Raw genomic sequence first — 15,049 nt, 5'->3', positions numbered from 1 at the left:
TTATGCTTCTGAGGTTAGATGAATATAATAGACACTTAATGCTATCTCCCTTTAACCTTTCTTAGTGAAAATACTCAACGATCTATCTGTAGCAACTTGATCTTTACCATTGTTCTTCTGTTAGATACCACAAAAGATCACTATGTTGACATCAATGACAAACACAGTCATGAATGTAACATATCATCATGATAATGATCTAATCATGTTTCTAAAATACTCCCCCATAGAAGTATCATTAGCATTCATGCTTCCAACAATTACCCCCTTTGGCATTGATGGCAACATAGATGAAAAACATCTAGTTCCAAGAATACCAACAGTTAAAGATTGTTATCCTTTATTTTCAAATCCTCTTCATCAATCATTCTCCCCCATTGATATACCTCAATGTGCTTTATATCAAACTATTTTTCATGTTGTAATCTCTCACCCATTGAAAGGATAACAACCTTTAACTATTGGTATTCTTGGAACTAGATTTTTCCATGTTGTAATCTCTCCCCCATTGACATCAATGTCAAAGGTTTCAACAACCATCTATCTCTGCAACAACTGTCTCTAACTTTCTCAAGTGTCCAAAGACATTTTTTAAAACAATATCTATCAAGAGTTTGAGATGACTCTATATGTCATAGATACTCCCCCATATAGGAAGCATCAACATTTAGTCCAAACAAACAATACTGCTCTGGTACCAATTAAAACAATTATCAACCTTAATTAACTATGGAAACCCTTGATCAGAGAGAAAACCCTAGTGGGAATGATGCTTACAAAGATATACTGATATATATATTACTTGTTAGGAGACTTTGAATCCCTGTTAGGAATTGTGCTAACCTTGTTAGGAGTTGTAGAAGGTAGAAGGACCCACTGTCCAAATAGCTTATGGGGCAAGACCATTAAACTTCACTATTCAATTGATCTCTCAACTATTCCTTATAGAATACTTGTTTGTACTATTATTTAACCTCTTTCCTCTTTCATGTCAACTAGACTGATCATTGTCAGACCCTGTAGATCAAGTCACAAACCTTAGATGCAAATATCAAACCTCAAATCTTAGAATAAAACCTTGGCATCAAAGTTCTCTCCAACTTCACTATGCTCTACTTATCCTGGCATATCAATTGGTTTCTCTTGTTTTATGCTCTTTGTGCTTCTTGTAATCATTCATACATTCATTCATAACAAAGGAAAATATCCTTCCTTTATACTAAATCCATAAAACAATTCCCTGAGTCAGATATTACACCTTCTCAATTAATTATTATAGGAGCTCATTAAGAACATGTGACACTTAGTGATAACATTATTTGTGGCCTTGTAACCTGAATAAATTTTTGTACGTGTAATATTATGATGAGAAATCTTAGCCATGTCATATGCAACATGTCTTCTATGTGCCTTTAACCTTACTTCTCAGAATAACAACTTTGCTAAGAAATATAACAAGTTTACCAGAACATCCTTCTATAAACTCTATCTCAAAATAGTCTTCACCAAAACTTGCATAACTTCTTCCAAATTTAATATCTTATGCTTCCAAGGTTAGCTACATATACTAGACCCTTTTTAGTATCTCACTGTACCTCACTTAGTAAAAATACTCAATGATCTATCCATACCAACTTGATCTTTATCATTATTCTTTTGTCAGATACCACAGAAAACTACTATGTTGACATCAATGAAAAACATAGTCATCAATGTAACATATCATCATGATAATGATCTAATCATGTTTCTACAATACTCCCCCATAAAAGTATCAACAACATTCATGCTTCCAATAGGTTCAAGGTGAGGACCAAGGAGAAGAAGATGCAAAAATTGATGAAGGTGTCGAGGGAGAACAAGCCAATGAAGCACCTATTGCCACAGAACAGAAGAAGAGGAAAGTAAAGAAGCTAGCAGCAAGAAAACCTAAAAAGGTTGTGGAGTCTTCACATCATAAGCCTACAATTCTTGTAACCAGAGCTAGCACAAGAGCTATTGCCAAAAAGACTCAGGAAGTTTAGAAGCCTAAAGGGAAGAGAGCTAGCACAACTACAAAAGAAGATGAACATGACCAGAAGCAAAGAAGGAAGTATATTGCCCCAATTGAATTAGATGAGGAGAGGATCGAGTTAGATGATAACAACCAATTCAAAGTGGTAAGTCATACTCCCTCTTCTGATATGGACAACTTGTGTAAAAATATCATGAATAATGTTAATTTAAGTGGATTTACACATGTTGAGTTTGATAAACTTCAAAAGTTAGATATGGATAAAGTAGAAGAGTCTATATATGTTGTGATGGAAAATTTCAAGAAGACTCCAATTGATATTGCCAACTCTTTACCCAAGAGCCTATATGATAGAGTTGAGCAAAGGTGGAAATATAGTCTCACAATAGAGAGAAACATTAGAAAGACTACACTTGCAAGAGTGATGCCAGATTTGGACAAATCTAAGATGACAAAAGCTAGTAACAAGTATAAGGGAAGACTTTCTCTAAAGTATTGAGCTTTTAACATTTTATAGAACAAGATTGAAGCTGTTGTTCAGTAAAGCACACAAATATGGAAGGTAATCTATGGGCTGACAATACAAAAGCTATTGAGTAGGCATTTATGGAAGTAGGTGAAGATAATGCACATGGGGAAGACACTATAGAGGCAATAGCTAAGGAAGAGCATGAACAAGATCAGAATGCACTAGAAGTACACTTGTTAAGTGCTAGTTCTCAAGTAGATGTTAGTAAAGATTAAGGATGTCTCTGACAGCAATGTTTAGAACATCAATCCACTAACAGAGGAGGATATGCAGAATATACTAATTGATTCCACCACCAAGGCACAACTATGTAGTCATCCTGCTTTGGTGAGTGTGGATAAGATTGAGAATGTAGAATTGGCATCTAAAGGGGAGAAAACACAAGCATTATCCATTGCCCCCTCTCAATCTACAGAGGTGCAACCCACCTTGCATATGGTAGTATATCAAAGGAAGGACACAATGCCTTCACATATCAACACTAAGGTACAATGTTTCAGTACTAGCAATTACAATAATTGAGAAAGAAGGAACACAAGTCCAAACATGTCAGGAAGCCAATCTTGCACCTACACCACAAGCACAAGGTGGAGAAAAAACTAAAGAGAAGGAGAAGGATAGGATTGAAGATTCAATCTTGACTATGAAGCTAGAGGAAGTAATAGCAATACAAATACTGGTTGCCTTACTAAATATTGCTACTCCTACTCCTAGTCAAGTACTTCACAGGCTAAGTATTGAAGCTACACCATTGCAAGCATCAAGGCCAAGTCTTAGCACATCTAAGGTTGATGAGGTGACATCCTATGGTGACATCAACTTAGATGAAGTGATTGAGTTGCCAAAGTATGATCTTACAACAATTACAATAGAGTAGATGATCATATTGTAGGATGCTCTAGCAAGGAAGAAATGCCAAGAACTACTTAGAAGGGAGCATAAATAGAAACAAGCACTTCATGACATCAAGGACATATTTCTTGATGCATTTAGCCTCCCTACACCTAATGAAGCCAAGCCAATCATTAAGCAGTTGACAAATATTGTTGAAAAGATTAATGATGAAGACCTAGATTCCAATGTCAAATTACTAGAATGGTCTGAGAAGAAATTTCAAACCAAGATTGAGGGTGTAAAGAAGATGTTGGAGAACATTTTTTCTCTTTACACCAAGCTGTGTGATGTTCCCCTATTCACACAAGAAGTACAGAGACATATTTGACCATCTAGAGAGAGATTTGAAGAAAATAGGTAACATTCTCTAGCAATCTCCTGGTCAAGGTCAGTCTCATTTTGGGAATTTATTATCAACACAAGGTCAATTAGTAGCTTTACATGCTTAAGATGCAAATATTAGGGCTACACTAATCAGCATCCAGTCCATGTTGACCCCTCACATGGAGTTACACAAGGAACTAGCCTATGCAGAGACATTGTTGAAGAAAGATCCCCATCTTTCTACACATGAAGGCTTAGTCACCCTTACTGTTGAGTTAGACATATAGATAAAATATCTAGAGGTAGCATGTGACAAATGGGATGCTTTAGTAAAGATAATGATGGAGGTCCATAAATATTTCTTGGACAAACACACAATTTGTGTACAACCCATGACATAATTGTCAAAAGGGGGAGAATGAATGAAGGATGAGAGAATGAAGAAAGGGGGAGAATGCATGAAAAGAGAGCATAAGTTTTGGGAGAGACCAAACATGACATGGAGACTATAGTACATAACTAGAAATAGAGTTATCTACTCAATAGGAGTATTCAGTTTTAGAATTAGAACAGAATAATCAACTCATGAGGAGTTATAGAATTTTTGAGGTCTGACTATTAAGTCATAAGTGTTTTCCAAAATTTTGAAATTTTTTATGTTAGTCAAGTACAATATGGATGTTATGTAATTTATGCTCAAAGGTTAAGATTATTCATGCATGACCAAGTTTTTTTGCCTCTCATGTCAAAGGGGGAGATTATTAATATCAAATTGATTTTAGCATATGAGTGATAACACACTTAAGTCATTTTCTTAGTTCATGTTGAACATGTAGTGTATGCCAAGCATAAGTTGTAAGATATACAGTATGTGTTGAGTAACTAGTAAGTGTCAAGTCACTCAAGTATTGAGCAGATAGTAGATGTCGAGTCATTCAAATGCCAGGTGATCAATGGATGTCAATTCATTCAGAGGCCAAGTTATAGCATTGAAGATACAATGGATGTCGAGCATTAGACACTTCAAGTGCTAAGCAAACATTTTTGGACATAGTTATTTGTAATGAGACAAACTTCTATGCAACCAATCAATTGAAGGGATCTTTTAAGCAAAAAAATTGGTGAATCACAATCATTGATTCATACCTAACCCTAAGTCACCTAGGTCTTCTTAAGGAGGACAAACCCTAAAAGATGTAAGAGTAGAATGTGAGAAGAGAGAAGTTTGCATGCACCAATAGAGTATTCATGGTGGCTAAGGAGTTGTGAATTGAGATACATTGCATAATTAGTTAAAGGAGAATAGAGGAAAGGAGTTAGAGGATAGAAGTGATACATCTAATTAGAGAGGATCAAGTACACATCAGGAAAGAGGTGATCTATTATCTAGCAGCAGAGTGGTAACTAAAGGATCATTGTTGATACATTCTAGCAGGTGAATTAGTTAAATCTCTTAATAGAGTAGTTCTAATAGGCTGTTGTGAATCCTTTAACATGGTGCTTACTTCATTTTAAGTTAAAGTCCTTTAATTAGGTACACTTCTAACAGAGTGTTGAAATCCTTTAATAAGGTAAGATCTAACAACCTTGTAAGCCTTTAACAAGGCATACTTTTCACAAGGTAGATCATAGTTTATGATCAAACATTGTAGCCTTCATTAGATACACTTTATTACTGTAGTAGGGAAGATTTGTGGGTGTCATCCTCATTGGAGGGTTTTTGGGTAACCAAATATCTTGTGTCATATATGTGTTAAATGTTATTTTCTTTCATACTATGGATGAATATGTTTAGCTAGCTATTTCAATCTACATGCAAATTGCGAGATGGATGTCTGGTGAATGAATTTGTGGTTAAATTTTTGAAGGACTAATTCACTACCCACCCACCCCCACCACCCCCCCCCCCCCCGCCACACTCAGATTTTATTATATTTCCAATAGGGATGAATGACCAAGTATTGTTGAGCTCTACAAATGGCTATAACCCCACTGGTCAGAATGGAAAAGCTATGATCAATATACCCATTTAAAGATTGTGTGTGACTTATTTGAGCTAGTGCCTCATGATTGTGCTCTCATAGGAATTCATCCAAAATGTGGAATCATAAATTTGGCTTGCATACCATTTTAGCTGAATACCCAAAATTAAACAACTATCTTCAACACACTTCCACATGGGTTCAATTTCCTATTTCATCTATCATCGTGGACTTCAATTGTAAATTTTTGGTAGCAACAAAATGAAGAAGTTGGTAGAAAAAATTGTAAAAAGTATGTGTGCAACATATGTAGATCTCTCACTTAAAATGTCTTATCTCTATTCTAGTTGTGGTAGGAAAGAGGTATTGGACTCTTTGATAAAGTGTCATGTGAGCAGTTATTCTAGATCCAAGGTAAAATTGTAGGAAAATGCATAAAGTGAATAAATTTTTATCCTACCACCTCTTACATTTTCTCTCCCTTGGTTGAGGTCTCCATGCACACAAACACACCCTAAATCTCCTTCCAACCTATGGGCCAAAGGACAAGCCTTGAATCAACATTTTAATATCTTTTAAAGCATGATTGAAGTTATTGAAACAATATGGATCATATTGGAGATTCAAAAAATGCCTAACAACATTACATCAAAATTTTAAAAAGAAAAGTGTGAGTTAAGTCATAAGCAAAATAAGGACCACACTAGTGCAATGATCACATCCTTTGGATTGCATTGTCTACCACTTGAACATACAAGATTTCTCAAATAAGGCCAAACATAAATTTTGTATGTTTTTTTTGAATTAAACAACAAATATTTAATACATAGATCATAAATGTATTTGGAGTTGCATGTTGTTGTTGTTCACGAAACCATTGGATGGCATACTTAGAGATAAACATGTCAAACATATCATAGAAAATTATTTGTGTTGATTAAGTCCATTGGCAATGACATGTATTAGGTTCATATAGAAGGTCCTCAAATAACTAAAGCAGTTTAGAAATAAATACTTACTTTCATGATCAAGAGCAATACTCCTTAATGTGAAAGCAAGCTGGAAGCATTGAATTTGTGTATTGTGATTTGAACTCTACAAGCATGTATATTCCATCTCTGAATTAGTATGTTGTGACAAGGCTCATTAACAAGATGCAGCAACCAGGTTGACAAACAAGGAATCTTGCCCTCTTCAAAACAGTTCCATCTACATCCACACCTCGTTAAGCAACTATAAAAAAAAAAATTCCCTAGTGAATGAACACAAATCAAACTAATATTCAACAAAGGCTAATACAAAATCAGATCAAAAATAATAATTAGAATGCAGTACTCTTAGTTTAGTACTTAATTGTGCCAATGGAGAAAGTGGTATCCCAAGGACTGAAAATGTCAAAATTATCATATGGAAAGGGCACAAGTACAATTTTGTGCATCTCTTCTTCAAGCTTATACATATATGATGTACTGAAGTTACAAGTCAACAAGAACATAAGTATAGCTTTATTGATGAATCCCACCCATTGTAATCATTGTCACACATTTAGAATCTACCATCAATTAGCATAAACAAATATATATCCATTTGGTTCAACTTGCTAAATTGACCCTGCCTTTACAAGGTTGTGATAAATAATGTAACTCCTAAGGAAAGCATTTTCCATAATCCAACTTATATGTCCAAGTAAAGAAATGCATAATATACTTAGGCAATAACTTGTAAGGGAAAACGTGATCATTTTAAGTAAGCAATATTCCTCAAACAAAGCACTGATGCAATTAAAGAGCAAGTTAGGCATATAACTTAAAAGTGAAAATATAGATTACCTTAACACAAGAGAATAGTAATGCAAGACTATAAGTATTGGCAACTGCCTCAAAATTTGTTGTTGTATTTTTAGGGTATATTGCCTAAGTAAATAGTGAGGAAAGTAAAAGTGCCATTATATGTCCACTCAACCTTAGATAGCTTGTTTCTTGATAGTTTTAGAAGTAAGAACCATATTTCAACCCTAAATTAAAAAAATTTACCACATCATATGAATGGACAAAATAGAAGTCTTTCAAAGAGATGTTGAAAAAGGTTTAAGACATATAACACATATACTTACCACATGTTTCATAGTTTCCCTAGAGAAATTTCCATTAGTTATAACACATAATGCAGGAAGCTTCAAGCTATGGGTTTGGGTAGGACTTGGATAAATTGTATAGTGTTCAATATCAACATCACTTTTTGGTCCATCCACCTCTTGGGGAATGTATCCTATTTTCTACATACTTTGAATATTTTTTATATCATTTTCTTGACCATTATCTTTACCTCTATCTCCATGTTGAGGTTCCTTTTCCTTTCTTAGTTTCTCAAATAAGGAAGATGCTAAAGAAAACACTGAAGTAGTTCTTGAAAATATCCTCTTGAGTCCCTATGCTCTTGGTGAATCTAGAGGATGAGACTCAAGTCGAGGACAACTAGAAGATGGCACGAGGACAATTGAAAGAATTCAATGGACTCCAACCCTTGTTTCATTATCTGAATGTGCCATAACTTGCAATAACTAATGAAATAGAGCCTCTAGAAAAGCCTGGACAAGAGAGATCCTATGTCTTGAGAACCCTTGTGCATCAAATGCTTACAAAAGAAAAGCCCAAAATTTTGAGTAATTATCTAGTGATGCTAGCAATAACTAGGAATATAAGGAACAAATACATTCCTTATTATAATATTAATGATTTGGTATAGATGATATGATATGTGTAATAAGATAAGTTGTTGCAATTGTTGTTCTAGCTATGGCAGTGTTTTTAGAAAGATTCTCCAATGAGACAACCATCATGTCAAGAATTGGACCAACATCACCAACCTAAAAACCCAAAAGTTAATCAAAGATGTCATGGTAGGTTACTATAGATAAAAATTGCAAGAAGTTATTGTGATGAAACTCCTTTACTATCTAACATCTATATTTTACTAGGAAAAACTCCACTTTTCTTGTCTATAGGCATTTCTTATTCTTTCAAACAATTTCTTGACACCTCTTTAGGATTGTAGCTAAACAAGTTGAACTTTCCAATTATACTAACCAACTCTAGATATTAGTGGATATTTAATACTAATTTCATATGTGTCTAACAACATGTGCATTCAAGAAAGGAAAAGAATCATTAAATTTATCACCTTTTTTATAAATTGCACCAGACACTCTTCAATTGCAACCTGAAAAGACTTGTTCCAGTTGTGTATATCATCACTGAGATTGGAAGCCTCATAAGTACAATGCATGCTCTTGCACAAATGCCATGCCAAATTAGACACAGTACCAACCATTGCTACAAAAGCTTGTGATTTTGACTATTGTGCAAGGATATCATAAATTTCAATGATATTAATCTGCATTTGAGGTTGTTACACCACATTCTTGTGATCAAGATGTTTAATGAACATAGAAAATAGTAAATGAGTAGAATAGCCTACAAATTGACCATCATAAAAGCGTGAAATATCATAAAATATTAAAATGGAAAGGTGAACTTGGTATTTGGAAATAGTAACTGAAATATTCACGTATAAATTACAATTTAACCAAAGTATTTTGAAAGTAAAATTTACAATTTAAATCAGTAGATATCATATATAAACCTAGAGATGTAGCCAATGAAGTTTGACTTTTGCATGTTGTAATTTGCAACAAGGATTATAAATTGTGAAATTAGAAATGTTACCTACTTTCTCTATTAAGTGTTGCATGTCATATAGAACACATAGTGTGAGTCCATTCTGAAGGGACCAATGTTTCCCACTATCAAAAAAATGAAACATAGGTTCAAGTACATGATGTATTGTGGTGGTCTCCTTTGCTAATTTGGCCATGTTTTGAAGACAAATCTTTGACCAGACATTAGGATCCTCTGCTTCCTCCCTATAATATTATTTAACATATCACCACACTCAAAAGAAATAATGAGAATAGTTCATGAGAACACTATGAAATAATAGACTGCACAAGCACATAAATTATGGTGTATTCATATACCCTAAAGATTTGTTTTTCCCTTTAAGTCTACTACCTACTAACATATCAAGTCAATTTGTATGACAAGATTCATTTAAAAATTTAAAAACTATATCATGAATCAATGTGTACTTTAGAATGATCTAATATCATTTGTTTCCATTATTCAAATTCTTCTTCATGTCTCCCAATTTACAACAATAGTTATCAAATGCAATCATTCAATGAGAATATGGAAAATATTAGACTAACCAGTTGAAAATTCATAATCCAACGTTTTAGTCTCTTCCTCCCATGATTTCCATTTCTTCGTCTACAATAGTATTCTTATATTCAACCATGACCACAAATTTCTTTTGCATATAACAATAAGAGGAGAAAAGCCTAGTGACTCATACCTCTACCCATCCTAGTGTCATAATTACAGTGCAAGACAAGACATGAGAAATTACCAATACAAAAATGAAGATGTGTAGTCGATGGAGTCCATCTTGTGATATAAGAGGAACCTTACCCTACATCAAAATAACAAAGGACAAGATCACTTAATTTTATTTCCATTAGAAAACTAGTTCCATTCGATATGAATATACAAGAAACAAATTCTACCTTTGAAGCACAATGACCAGCTGCAACCCCATCTGTTGCCAAGCTCTACCTTAATGGTGTTTCATGAGAAGCTATGGACATGAGTTTTCTATGTATTAAAAACTTTTCAGTCTCCTCAATAGTACTATCTTCTTCTTCTAAGGCCTCCTCCTCTGGACATGGAAGGAAAGAGTCTCCTAATCTCTCAGATATACAAATCTTTGTAGTTCTTATCTGCCCAATAGTAAGTAGAAGTGAGATAAATCCCAACAACATCAATTCTGCAAGAAAATTATAAGAAATCAAGCTAAATACTTTAATTATATTGTTTACATTGGATCATGCTTTCTAATATCTTTCTCTTATTTATATGATGAATTATAGAATGTGATCTAAGACATTGATGCAAAAATAACAACGCAATCAAACATGATTGCAGATAAATAGAAACAATAGAATACCTTAGAGAGGAATAATTTGAGGCAATCCTATAGAAAGCCATTATTTTGAATACTTCATACACTGCAACTAAATTTCATAAATCAGTGATTTTGACTATGGCATCCTTCTACAATGCCTGAAACCAACAGATTCACACAGTTAGTTGTCATGCAATCATAGGTTAATGTTGAGCTTCACTTGGTTTCAAGAATAGTTTAATATTTTCTACTAATTTGAGCCAACCACGTGAAGTTGGAAGCTCATTTGGCCCCACCCCACCCCATCCACCCCCAACATCTAAACTCCCCGTTAACATCTAAAATTCATTCATTCTATTAATAAAATGTAAAATTCATGAATTATCACATGATAACATTCATTAACACATAAGTTTCATTAGAACATTCACATTAACATTAAAACATAAGATTCATTAAAGAATTCACATGAACATTCAGTAGAACATAAATAAAACATCTAGACATAAACATCAGTCATTATCAAATAAGTTACATAAGTTCACATGAATCATTTCTTTTTTTCTAGTTTTTTTTTTTTCCCCTTCCCTATATTGTTGCAGAGGCATATCCATGTCATCATCGATATTTCTTCTCACCCGTGGACGTGCACTCGATGTCCTTTGCAAAGGAAAGTCCTCTGCGATAACAAATAAAAGAGTTAAATTTTAAAAACTTGAGACTTTAAATATTTTAAAGAACATTGTAGCGCTCTTTACCTTGTCCAACCACATCATCTTGCCCGTCGGCTTAGACCTCAACACGTTCATCAGGAACAACCTCTGCATCCCCTACAACTACAATACAAGATGTTTTCTTAATCCCAAAACATATTTATAGTTCGATTTGTATTACAACACCAAATTCAATTTAAAATATTTACTTGTATTAATAATTCAAAAATAAAAAATTGAATAGAAAATATATACCTTGAGTACTAGGATCCATATTTGAATCACTGCATCCACAGTGCTCAACTGATGTATTAGGATTGACAGGTTGCAATCCAATGTAAATAATTAGTGCATTTATCAACAATATATACATTATAAATACAAGAAAAATACAGATAAATCTTAATCATTCATTTTAATACATATAAATATATTCACTTTAAAGTTTTAAACAAATATATAATCATTGTTTCCTTACTTAAAACAAATATAATGACTTATATTTTTGGAACTTAATATCAAATACAGTAATTGCTAAAGTATTCAATTTGAAATAAAAATCAATTGACTTATTTACCTCATTGATAGATCCAACAAAAGAACCTTGCGCATTCATTGCTCAGAGTCATTTAGCCATGACTGTATAGCCTTTTGTGTAGCCTAATTTCTTATCCTCTTGAGAAGTTGTTTTCTAAAACTCCATGGCCTAAATTTTTGCTTGGTATTATGATTTTTTTGTAATCAATTTCATCAAGACCAAATTTTTTACAATTTATAAATATTTACATATAATTTTTCATTTACTTATACTTAAATTTCGTACAGCAAGTTTTGAATATCCACCCGAGTCGAGCTTGTGATGCCTGTCCTTTTGTTTTCTTGATTCAATTACCTTTGATGTGTCAAGAAAACTATGTGAAGTTTGAAATATGTTAGATCACATAAGTATTAAGAGTAATTATTAAATAATTTCATTCTTAATATTAGACATACCTTCTTTCCTTGGGTGGTACAATTTCTCCATCATCTATTGTTTTTTACTTAGTAGAGTCCTTTTTAAGATTCTCCCACTCAATAATAGGAATATAGAGGGGTCGCTCATAACAAGGTTTTTTTTTCATTTGGGTCTTGTAGTTGTACTTAATATACTTCAAAGCTCGGCCTTCTTTCTCAAGGATCCTAAGCCTTTGAAAGACATTGGGTCCAAAAAGTGTTGTCATGGCATCATTGAGTTGGTCCTTTAACTCTTTCATTTGTAAATTCCACCTTTTAAGAAGAGAAAAAAAATTGTTAGATTCATAAATGAACTGAAGATACCTTTTAATTTACTTGAAGAAATTGATCAAAGGAAACATGATCTAGCAATGAAATTAAAATATGATACCTTGTGTGTATGGTCAACCCAAATGTATGCAAACATTCATCATTAAGTTTTTCATAAAATACATTATTCTTTGCAAAATAATAATGGGATTAGTAGTTATTGCATAGGACTGCATGGGAGGTTAGTGCATTTGATTATGAGTATAAGATTTGTATAGTAAAAGAAAGGAACAATCTTTAAAGTACCTCGAAGTTGGGCTACTTTCAAGGGAAGACCATCTTTATTGCTAACGAGCAATTGATCACAATTCTTTATTGTTCCTGTATATCTAACACGAGTATACCAAGGAAGGTTCTCATCACCTTTTGCATAAAATGAATCCAATATGCCCCCTAAGAAATAATAGTTCAAGTGAAATAAACACATGAAAAATGAGAGAGAAGAAGAGGAATCTACTTACCAATAGGTGCTGCCCCCACATCTGTCACCATGGTACGTGTTGTCAAATTTGTAGTTGGCGGTGCATCTTTGATTATGTTCCTTGTAGCAGGTGGCATAGTGAACAAAGAATCAATGGTAGGAGATGAAAAATGAGATTGTTAGAGCACAATAAAACAAGATTGTTAGAGCTATTAAAAAATATATTGTTTGAGCAAAACACAAGTGTAGGATAGAACATGCGAGGTACTTGAACCACCTAAAATATCATCCTCTAGGGCATCACCCCTGTAAGTCCTCAACATCCTCTGTAAAAATAACACATGCATTTTATTTAATGACATAAATAAAAGAGTATACCATAAAAACTATTATTGAACTTTTGTTATAATTAAAAACCACATTAATACTTATTATATATGTATGAACTAGGCTCATCAACCTATCCTCCATCTTTTGTAATTTAGTAGTCTGAGGTTGAGTTGATGCCAATTATATTATCCTACTTCCTATAGCACAAATCACCTTTTGCACTACAGCCGCAAGATCAGCAGCTGATGCAAAATCAATAATAAATTCATCTAGCTCATTATGTGGCTCCTCGTCCTCGTGGACTACTTTTTCCTTTCCCTTATCCTGATCACTACTCATTTGTGAGAGAAATTTTATTATCTCTATATTTAAAATCAATCAAAAATAGTAGTGAAGAATAAAATATAATAAAAAATACGCGTTAACATATTTATTGTATCTAATTTCTACAACAGCAATGAGTTTTACCTGTCAGGAAGAAGAACCATTGTTGTCATGCGTATCCTATGGATGTTGATCCATAGTGTAGCCTTGTACTTCAAAACAATCATTGATACATGTTAAAACACATGTTGTTATTATAAGTTAGCAATATATATATATATATATATATATATATATATATATATATATATAATGGTGTGTTGGATTCATTGATTGGAGTTGATTTTAAATGTGCATAGTACATACCACCATGCCCATGATAGTGGCTTTGTTTGTATCTATGTGATTCAAATTATAATCAATAAGAAGCTCTTCTCTTCCACGTATTGATTTTATCACACATACAAATACAAGATTTCCCTTGCACACCTCAAATATGCAATTGGGTCGCTTCTTAGTTGACGTAGGTCATGTACTATTTATAAAACGTACAATATTCCTTGATGCTTTTGGCCTTCTGTCAATGTACATAGCTATTGTTTTACTTTGTTCATTAATTTTTTGTTGTATATAATTTTTGGGGAGTGCATACCTACACATACTTTTTTAATATCTAATAATATGCATCCAACTACTGTAATCATAGCAAGGTTTGACATACTCCATCAATTCAACAACCTTGTTGTAAGAGACCTTTATGCCATCCATGAAAAATAGGCCCAAACCATGTAATGAGGATGGTGCTATGCGATATATCCTCTCTCCAACACAAAAATTAGTATTTATTGGAGGAAGTTCATTGGGGACCCATTGTTTTTGTAGATGTTTGTATCTAAAGGGCACATCAGAGTTGCCTTCACTCTCATAATCATAAGAACATGACCCCCCTTGATCAAGGAAAAATTTCATGCACTTATTGAATTTAGTTATGATATTTTGACCTCAAGTCGATCTCTTTGATTTAGACATACTAAATGTCTCACTTTCTTCTTTCATTCCTACATTTTCCTCACTCGAGGAAGACAAATCTGACAAATACCTATTCATTGGTACCTACAATCCATGAAATAAGAGAGATAGGTGACAATGAGAATGATATTTACAAATGGTAAA

General features: G+C 33.3%; 1 pseudogene; it reads right to left on the bottom strand.

Annotated features, from left to right (window-relative positions):
* The window catches only part of LOC149533718 (protein SEMI-ROLLED LEAF 2-like), a 107,785-nt pseudogene extending 93,894 nt beyond the window's left edge, over nucleotides 1-13,891 (bottom strand).
* Nucleotides 13,892-15,049: the final 1,158 nt, after the last annotated feature.

Source organism: Cupressus sempervirens, chromosome 10 (assembly GCF_028749045.1).
Source record: "Cupressus sempervirens isolate cs-2001-9-10 chromosome 10, ASM2874904v1, whole genome shotgun sequence".
NCBI lineage: Eukaryota > Viridiplantae > Streptophyta > Pinopsida > Cupressales > Cupressaceae > Cupressus > Cupressus sempervirens.
The sequence above is the reverse complement of the archived record's forward strand: the minus strand, read 5'-3'. Positions and strand labels throughout refer to the sequence as shown.